Source organism: Vidua macroura, chromosome 2, assembly GCF_024509145.1.
Source record: "Vidua macroura isolate BioBank_ID:100142 chromosome 2, ASM2450914v1, whole genome shotgun sequence".
Lineage (NCBI taxonomy): Eukaryota > Metazoa > Chordata > Aves > Passeriformes > Viduidae > Vidua > Vidua macroura.
In genome coordinates this window covers 108,199,490-108,208,955 of record NC_071572.1, presented here as the reverse complement: position 1 = coordinate 108,208,955, position 9,466 = coordinate 108,199,490, and positions in this window count along the sequence as shown.

The following is a 9,466-nucleotide window of genomic DNA, read 5'->3' as shown; positions in this document are numbered from 1 at the left end:
GCAAAAGCCCCACCATAAAACCCAAACAAAACTCCGCTGTGCATTAATTTTATCTGTCCAGTTTAGGCAATCTAGAGTTTGAATTTCCAAAACTTCTTAAGTCCTCATGGAAGCTAGAGGGAAAAGTAAACCTTCTGCACATTTTATAATCATGCCATAAATACTCAAATTTGGTAACTGACCATCTTAGGTGAAGAAATTAATTGTTGAAGAGCAATAGAGGAAGACAGCCAGGTAGTATCCAAAGAACCTTCTGCTCAGATTCAAATAATACAGATACATATTTTATGCTGATTCTGTCCCCTTCTTACAGAAGAAAAAAAAAAACAAAAAAAAACCAAAACAAAACAAAACAAAACAACAAAAAAAAAAAAAAAAAAAAAAAAAAAAAAAAAAAAAACAAAAAAAAAAAACAAACAAACAAAAAAAAAAAAAAAAACCAACCAAACCAAAAAAAAAAACCACCAAACCACCCAAAAAATCCCAAATCCCAAAACCAGAAGGGAACTGGTCATATGAGTAAAGAGCACCTTACATTTCTCCAAGATAACAATGGACAGACTTGAGACTACAAAACTGTTCAGCAAAACTTTAACAGGCAAACACAGAGCTGTTCACCTGAAGGAATCAGGCAGACTTGAGAGGAAATATTTTCCCATAACCTGCTTGAAGTGACTGTCTTTGGAAATAGAAAAAGAAAACCATTCATCCATCTAGAGAAAAAATCTCCCCCAAAGAAGGGACAACCCCTCAGTTTTCAAGCAAAAAGTGTATTTGGGCTGCCCAGAGAGAACTAGATTAAATAATCTTACCACTGTGCAGGCTTCAAGATAGACATTTCACAAAAGAAATCTGGCCAGCCCTAGGGCCTGAGTCAGTCTGTCCTGCAGAGAGAGGTAATGAAGTGTATTCAGGTGTGACCCTGTATGCTAGATGTTCATGGTGGATAGTGTGTGCCACTAAACCCAATGTGGTATTTCCATGAGTTCTGTCCCTTTCCTTTTCCCCCCTGCATTTTTAATGAGGACAAGCATTTCTGAATGCATAGGTGAACTTAAAACTTTTTCACCACATAACATAAGATCTATGAACACTCTGAGCCTGCACCTCTGATGTTGATTACAAGAAATAAGTGGCACCATTATTATGTACTGTCACTCATCATAAGCTGTGAGGATGCTTTTAGCTAAAAATAGATGCCTTTTTTTTGCATAGTGAAGGACCACCAGTATCTCTTATTTATTTTGTACTGATTTACATATACTTCTTAGGACTTCTTAGAACTTCTATAGAAGTTCTTCTCTATCTTTAATAGAAGCAATTATATGCTCTTAAGGTATTTTATTCCAGGAAGCAAGATGTTACCAGTTCAAATCCTGCTTAACATTTATACTAAATTATATATAACTGCTCTGAGGTTTTTTTATTTTTGTGTAGAAGTCTAATTTTATCCTTCTCAAATATATGTGTTGACACTTTTATTTATAGTTAAATTAAAATTCCTAATAATAAAAGCCAATGACCATAGCAAAGCTTGCTGTTAATAGTTGTCCAGCCTGCTAGAATTGTGGTCTGTTATGTTCATCATGCCATGAAATAATGTCATCATTAGGAAGCTCTTTCCTGTATAATTAATTAATTATTTAAGCACTATGGGATTGTTATTGAAGATCTTTTATAGTGCTTTAACATAAAGATACTACTATTAAAATAATTTAGTAAAAAGTAACTCTCACCCTGAAAAAAAATTGTTCAAGAGGATTTATTAAATAAAAGATTATTCAGAAACAAAAAAGTCAATTTAAAATTGCTCAGGTTTGGCTATTTTCTCCAAATATGGGGTCTTGTTTGGAAAGACATATCTTCAGACAGTGAAATCTATAATAAGAAATTAAGAAGAATCAACAAGACAAAAATGCAAAGTCTTGCAAATAAGCCAATTTCCAGTCAGAGAAGATTTAGAAAGTCAAGCTGTTGTGCTCTCAGGTGCCTGAAACATGGTAGGTGTTGCAAGACGTTAAACATCCTCTGCATTAAAAGCCACAGATTGGAAAGGATCTTCAAAAATGCAAGGAAGAGGCCACCATTAGAAGAGTAGAGGTTTGAAGGACTGATAATTCCAGAACAATGTCTATGGTTTCCTCTGCTGGAAGAAGCAATTCCTATTTGAAGAATATCACAGAGTTATGTACCATTCAGTTAAAGCAGTACAGAAGGCACCAAAATGTGTGATAAAATGCCTAACAAGGGAGGCAATCATCAGAATACAATCAATCCTCACAACCCCCAGTGTTGCACTTTCGTAGTGCTTTTGATCCTACAAATATCTCATGTACATCATGAAGGACCCAACAGAAAGGGTGTGACTTGAAATCCACCATGGGCCTGAGGCCAAAATGATGGAAAGTTGTGTAAGCAGTGGTTGGACAGTCAACACTTTGACTGGGAGGTTCTGGTCAAGAATAGCCTAATCAACAATCTCATTAACACTGCCGTTAATTAAGAAAGCTAAATACATCAGATTTATCATCTTTCAGTTTTTTTATTCCAATATCCTCTTCATATAGAAAATGTGAATAGATTTTGGGAGAAACATAATGCAACTGCATTTATGCCAAAGGACATGATAGAGACTAAATGGATTCCTTTGGGTTGAGACTTCAAAGTAGCTCCGGAAAGAAATGTAGTCCAACTGAGTCTAAATATAGAATTGTAGCTCTGACCTTTAGATGTGAATTTCTATGCTTTTATTTTAGACTTAACATCCTTGAAAGGGTAGAGCAGGTTGGATATGTTTTAGGGGTCAAAAATAAGCAAAAAGTTGGTATCTGGCTATCAAAAAGAGAAGCCAACCAACCCAACACAAAGTTAAAAATAGATAATGGTGACCAGAAAACATCTAGGATTATAGCCAAGGGATATGTGTGCATGAGGTGGTCAGGGAAGTGTAGATGGCCCAGGATAATAGGTTTATGTCTTGCCAGCAAGTTGCTTTCAGGTCTATGAAATTCCCATATGGTTCTGATGGAAGTATAGTTCCATCTGATTCACAAGGTTCTCCTGGATGAGATAAAGGTAAAACTGTACTCTGTGGGGAAGGAATAAAAAACTGATAATCATTGTTCAGTGTGATTTTTACTATACTGGTGTTTTCTCTTAAGCAGGAGAAGCTAAAATTAGGGTTTTTCATACTGAGGTCATATACCTCTCCTTTGAAATCTGTCTTGTTACAGGCTTTTTAAAAATAACAACTCATGGACAAAAAGAAATCCCAGTTTCATGGGAAATTGAATAATTCTAATCACTTAGTTTTTTAAAAGAGCTTTTACTATCATTTGCATAGGAACTCTACACAGAGCCCCTATTTTGTACATGGCTCTATGTGAGGAAATGCACATACATCTGACCAGGGAGGAGATGTAAAGATTAATTTATTTGAATTACAGAACTGAGGGAAAAAAGCTCCAACTTCTCACATCCTCACAGATGCCTATTCTTGCACTATTTTAAAAGGTAAATTGAAATAGGGTTACAAGAACTGTTTCTAGGAAGTCAAATAAAAGAGTACTAGGATTTCATTCAGTATGGAGACTTCATAAGCACAATTAATAAAACCCAAACTAGTAGTTTTAAAACATATCAAGTGATTACTTGTTTTAGTAGAGGTTTTACAGACTTCATAGAGGGTGCAGATTTGCTCTAGTGCTGCTTTTTCTTTCAGAGTGAAGAAATTTCAGACTAATCTCTTAATATAGAAACTCTCTAGAAATTACTTTGTATTAGTTATGTTCCCCTTGTCTGTTAAGTGCAAACAAATACCCAGATCTGTGATTCTCCTGTGATTTCAGTTGTGTTCTTTGAAATGACGTGCCAACACTGTGAGTGACATATCCATCCTCTGGTAATTTGGCACTGATAGATTATTCTTTAATTAAAGTTTCAAGATGGATTTTCTTGTACTCGGGAACAGCAGCTTTACAGCTTTATCTGGAGGCATAAGGCAACAGTGCAGATCTATAGATGTTATTTAACATAAAGATATTGAAATACATATTTTATTATATTGCAGTCACATAAATATTTGTAATACCTTCATCTTTGTTAAATAGAGAGTAATTTTAAGCCCAAAATTTAAACACTTTCCTAGGCTAAAAATACTGATGCAAATCAATATGTGTTTCAGTAGACTGGTGTTGGTGCATGTCTGTTCAACACACTGCTATCTGATCTCATGACTTGTAATGTTAATAACAAAATCAATCAAGTGCCACAAAAGTGAATTGAAAGACTACTATGGCCAAATTTGAAAATAGAATTAAGAACCACAAAACTGATTAGCACTGCATAACCTTGAGACCACTTGAACTCCACAAAGGCTGTAATTTTTTATTTAGAGAGAGACTCATCAAAGTATTTTTAGACTATGACAGGGTCAAGCTCATCACAAAATAAGGTGGAAGACACACTTGTGACTTGGATGCAGTCAGAGGTATAAGGACATGATTTACATCTCCCTAACATAAAATAATTTGAACTCATCTATCACAAAACAAACAAGCAAACAAACAAGCATCCAAAACTCCCAAACAAATAAATAAAAAAATAGTCAAACAAAAGGAGCGATACAGGTATTTTTCAAAATAAGGTGCCAGGTGACCTAAGAAGCATGTTGACTTTTTTGAGCTCTGCATTTTCCCAGCCATCCCAGCAAAGCACTTCTTAACAAAGGAACATTTTTCCAGTGAATTCATTCCTAAGTAGCAGCTAGTTTTCTTTCTGGATTTTTTTTCCTTGCCTGTCGCAAGGTGATGAGTTGGGAGTGAAAGAACTGGCAGATTTTCTCTTCACAGACAGGTGTGATTTAGGGGTATTATTTCTATTTTCAGTATACTGTGAATCACACAGATTTGGAGTGCAAGGTTTGCATAAAACATAATGAGTCAAAGCCTTAATAAATATTTATCTCTAGTGCAAAACGAAATAAACTATAGGTCCAGAGTACTGTAACCTTTCATTAAAAAAAATGTGAACTAGCCCCCACAGGACATGTCAGCTTCTCATACATCGTATGAGCACAAACATTCAGGGGCAGTAGTATGCTTTGCAGCATTTATTAAACTTGCTCCTTTATCCTCCCTCCTTATGATTCTTCTAATAATGTATTATATGGCAAAAGATTATTGGGTTTTTGTTGGCTTTTTTAATGAAAAAGTCACAAAATCTGTGCCATGGAGACATGAGAAAATTGCATAGTTGTTAGGAGAGAGTATGGAACCTACAATGCAACACAACGTAATTGGTGTGCAAGTTCCCTTCCTTACTTATTTCTGTCAAAATCCTAATACATATCTTGTTTCTTTCCAGCTTCCTTCGGCAATTTTATTCTACACAGAAGGTGTTCCATTTGTCAAAGTTTAATAAATAAATAGTGGTTACTAAATAACTATAGCATGCTTGTAGTTATCAATAATTATTTAACATTTAATAATGAACTATTTCTTAAAACATATGCTCATCTTCTCCTAACATTTTAATTAGAGTGTGATTCATAAATAATCCCTAAGAAATTACCTATTCCCATTTATGAGGTAGTCTTAATTCTCTAAGGTGTTTATTATTTCCAGAATTCTGCAACCATGCTCACTCTGTTTTGGATATCAAAAATATATTAAACCCATATTCTTTTGTATTTGTTGCCTAGTTTCCTTTGTCTGCTCCCACTTCTCATTTTCACCATCTTTTTCTGAACATTCATTGTGCTTCTTCAGCCAAAGACCCCACTTTAATTTATACTGGCTGCCTTACCCACAAGTCATTCCCTTCTGGTGAGACAATATCTTTTTGCTGGAGACAGAAAAAAAACATAAAGGGGGGGGATGTGGGGGGTGGTAAAGGAAGAAAATTAAAAATGTGTTTTATATTATTGGGCTGTTGCCAGCAGCAGCAAATAGTTTATAATCTGGCCTGGTAGCAGTCTGAAAAAGGTAAGTAAGCTTCAAGCACAGTCTTCACGTTAGAAATAGGTATGAAGACAAATTTTTATTCATAAAACATACAAGATCATGCTCAAGATGTTTTAAATCTTTTTCTTTAACCAGGGAGCAGCAATGCTTAAGTTACCCTTTTCTTCATGAAATGTGTAATGGTGCTCTTTTAAGACATGCTGCATTGTAATTACTGCATGCTACTGCAGTGTACTTCAGGGAATTGTAACTCACTGAACAAAGGTATCTTGCTTTTAGTTGCTGAACAGGCAATTAGCTTTCCCCAAAATGGCATTTTCATATCCCAGCAGCCCCATGAAGCACAAAAAAAAGTCTATACATCATATATTGAGCTCTCTCCTGTTTCATAGACTCTGAGGCTCCTTTCACACACGCTGCTGATCTGTGTTTGTCAGTGAAAAATCAGAATAACAAAGCAACAGTCCACTCCCTCTTGTCACTTGTCATATCTTTCCACCAAAGGAAATTTGCACTGATCAGCTGTAGCAATTTGGGAGTATTCAGCCTAGTAGCTGCCTCCTCTTTCTTTTACCTTACAAGGAAGGTACTGGGTTGTGTGTGCTTGGGGAGAATTGATCCTGAGTCCTAGCATTGGATCCCGTAGGTCCCCAAACTTTCATAGTTGTGAGGGAAGCTTCCTCCATAAGCAGTGTTCCTACAAGGGTTTCCTGCAAAACATCAATGGAGTTTTACCCCCAAGAAAAAAGAACGTTATGGATTTGTCACCCCTGAATAAAGCTGAAACGTAGAAAGAAGATTAATTCTGACAAAGTAATGGTTAAATCCAGGGGAAATATTACAAAACCAAAAATAGTGCAAAAAGATCCCCAAACCCTGTTATCAATCACTATTCCTTGCTGTCCCCTAAGAATTCTTGATGGTATGTCTTGGGAGGGAAAAAAGTCCTCCACACCTGACTCTGCCTTTTAAAACTGACCTTTAAAATGAACATGGGAAGAAGGCTATGGTGGCCTTCTTCATCCCATCTGCTTTGTTTAAGTGTATTCTTTTCCTTTTATCTATGGTAAAACTTCCCCTCCTAGCCTTCCTTTCTCAGCATCCTTTGCTTCACATTTTCATGTAATATGGGTTTTAGATTTGTTCTAAAAATGTAAAAGTACTTATCCTCCTTCCTTGTTCTTCAGGATTGGTATCCAAGACACATAATGCAGTTGTAGTGAAGAGTTTCCTTCATTTTTGTGAAGGGTTTACAGTCCCATGACATTCCTCAGTCTCACATTCTTCATATTTATAGTGATTTTATACTGAGTTCAGTCTTTTCCAGAACTCTCAAACTATGCAAGGAATAGGATCATTCCCTATATAAGTGATCTCAGGATTGTCCTGACTTGCCTACACTGTGGGACTAGGAATTTAGGGTCAACTTTGACTCACTGACCTTGAGCAGAGCCTAGGCCACAGCTGAGTCCATGCAGCCTTTTGACAGGGAAAAACAAGCAAACAAAAAAGCAAAGCTTTGTACTGTGGAACATTTCAGAGTTCTTAAATAAGTTCTCTTCTTATGGTAAGGCAGCATTTTTTAGTGAGAATTATCAGTCGCTGCCACCCCAGGGATGTGGTGGACTACCCATCACTGGAGGTCTTCAAGGTGTGACTGGGCAGGACTCAATAATCTGATGTAGGCTCCCTTTCCTATGAAAGATTTGACAAGAGGATCTTGCAAGGTCCCTCCCAACCTGGGCTCTTCTATGATTCCATGATTCCATAGGATTCTGTGAGTAGCGGGTCTCTATGAGCTTGCAAAGGGAGAAGTTTTAAGGATTTCGCTTTCCAGTTTGGAACATCTACAGCTGTGCACTAGGAGAAGAAATATATAACAGCTATCATATTACCCAGATTGTCCAAATGGAATATTAAAGTGCTCATTCTCACAGAATAGACATCTTGACCATGTTTATATCAAAAAATAAATTATTTAGTTTCTCAGCTAATCTTTTTTAGTTCAACACATGAGCTACTCCCCTTTTATTATACTAATGCCATTTAACACTTTTAAACATTTTTTCCCTCTCTTTTTGACCTTTAATATTCTCTATGGGACATTCTTTCACACATGCCTGTATTTTAAGTCCAATATAATCCATTAGACCTCATATTTATTCAGTTAGTTTCCAACTTGATACATCAGAATACCTGTTACTCTCTACAAAGCCTGATATGTATGACAAATCATTCCCCATCAGTGACACAGACACAACTGAAGGAATTCCTACAACTGCACTACAAATTCATACCAGCATAATTACTCAAGGCAAATAAAGAAGCATTATATGAGATCAGCTTCCTGAATTAAGAGGAAAAGACTTTTTTTTTTTTTTATAGGAATTATTCCAAGGAATATTTCAGGGGAAAATTGTGATCCTGTCTAACAAAAATAATCATGCCACACTGACAGAAATTTACTGTGTGTCACGATTCCAAGGTGCTGCCACTGATTTCTGGGAGGCTTGGACGACAGCAGGCAATTGCCATCAAGAAAGCAGCAACTCCTCTCAGGCTCTCTGCAAAGTGCTGATGCGTCCACAGACTCTGTGAACAAACAACTTGCTTTCTGTACAGCTGAAGCAAGCTGTGTCAACAAGATAGAATTTGAATTATTACATGCTGCTGTTACATCTATAGAAGCAGAAGAAGGGAGTAGATGATTATGGCAGAGAGCTTGTGGTTAGGGAGGGAGTAATAGTAGCTCTTCAGCATTAGTTGCTGATGGAAAACATCTGCTTCCTTTCCCATCCCCATGAAACAGGCACTTGGGAAATGTTCCCGGATGGTATCTCTCTGATCTGGGTCATTCCTCTACTTGGAAGTCTTACACAATGTTTGGATCCACTGAGAAATCATTAAATATCAGAATGGAAAGCAGATAAGAGATCTGCTGCCTGCGTTCCTGCATCGTGTCTGACGTGTGGCATGTGGCCTGAAGTGTATGAAAAGTGATGCCAGCCCCTGCTGCTGCAGCAGGCGGCACAAGAGGCCCTTTATTCTTCCCTGGGGCAGGAGTGGGGGAAATCCAGATTCCCAGACTGGTTCCATCAGAACCCACCACAGCCCAAGGTAATAGTATTTATCTTCAGCTGCAGCAAACTGAGCTCAGAGGTTAACTAGCCCTACATCATGAGAGGGACAGGAATGTCACACATGATTCTGGGCAAGGGCTTTATTTTCTACTGATTACAAATATCTCTTTTTTTATTTTTTTTTTTCCCCAGGCACATGTTTTCTTTTCTGGACTAAAGCTCATTCATGTTCTTCAAGGTAAACCACACAATATATCATCATGCAAAAAATGTAAGGAATGTGATGCAAAGCAGTGGTGGTTTTGCTTAGCCACCATGTTTTCAAAGTTTTTTACCAGCATATTTAATCCACCATACAATAAAAAAATAAATGATCCAGGTTGTGAAATAATGACTGAAAGAGAATAAGGACATTAGAGGTGA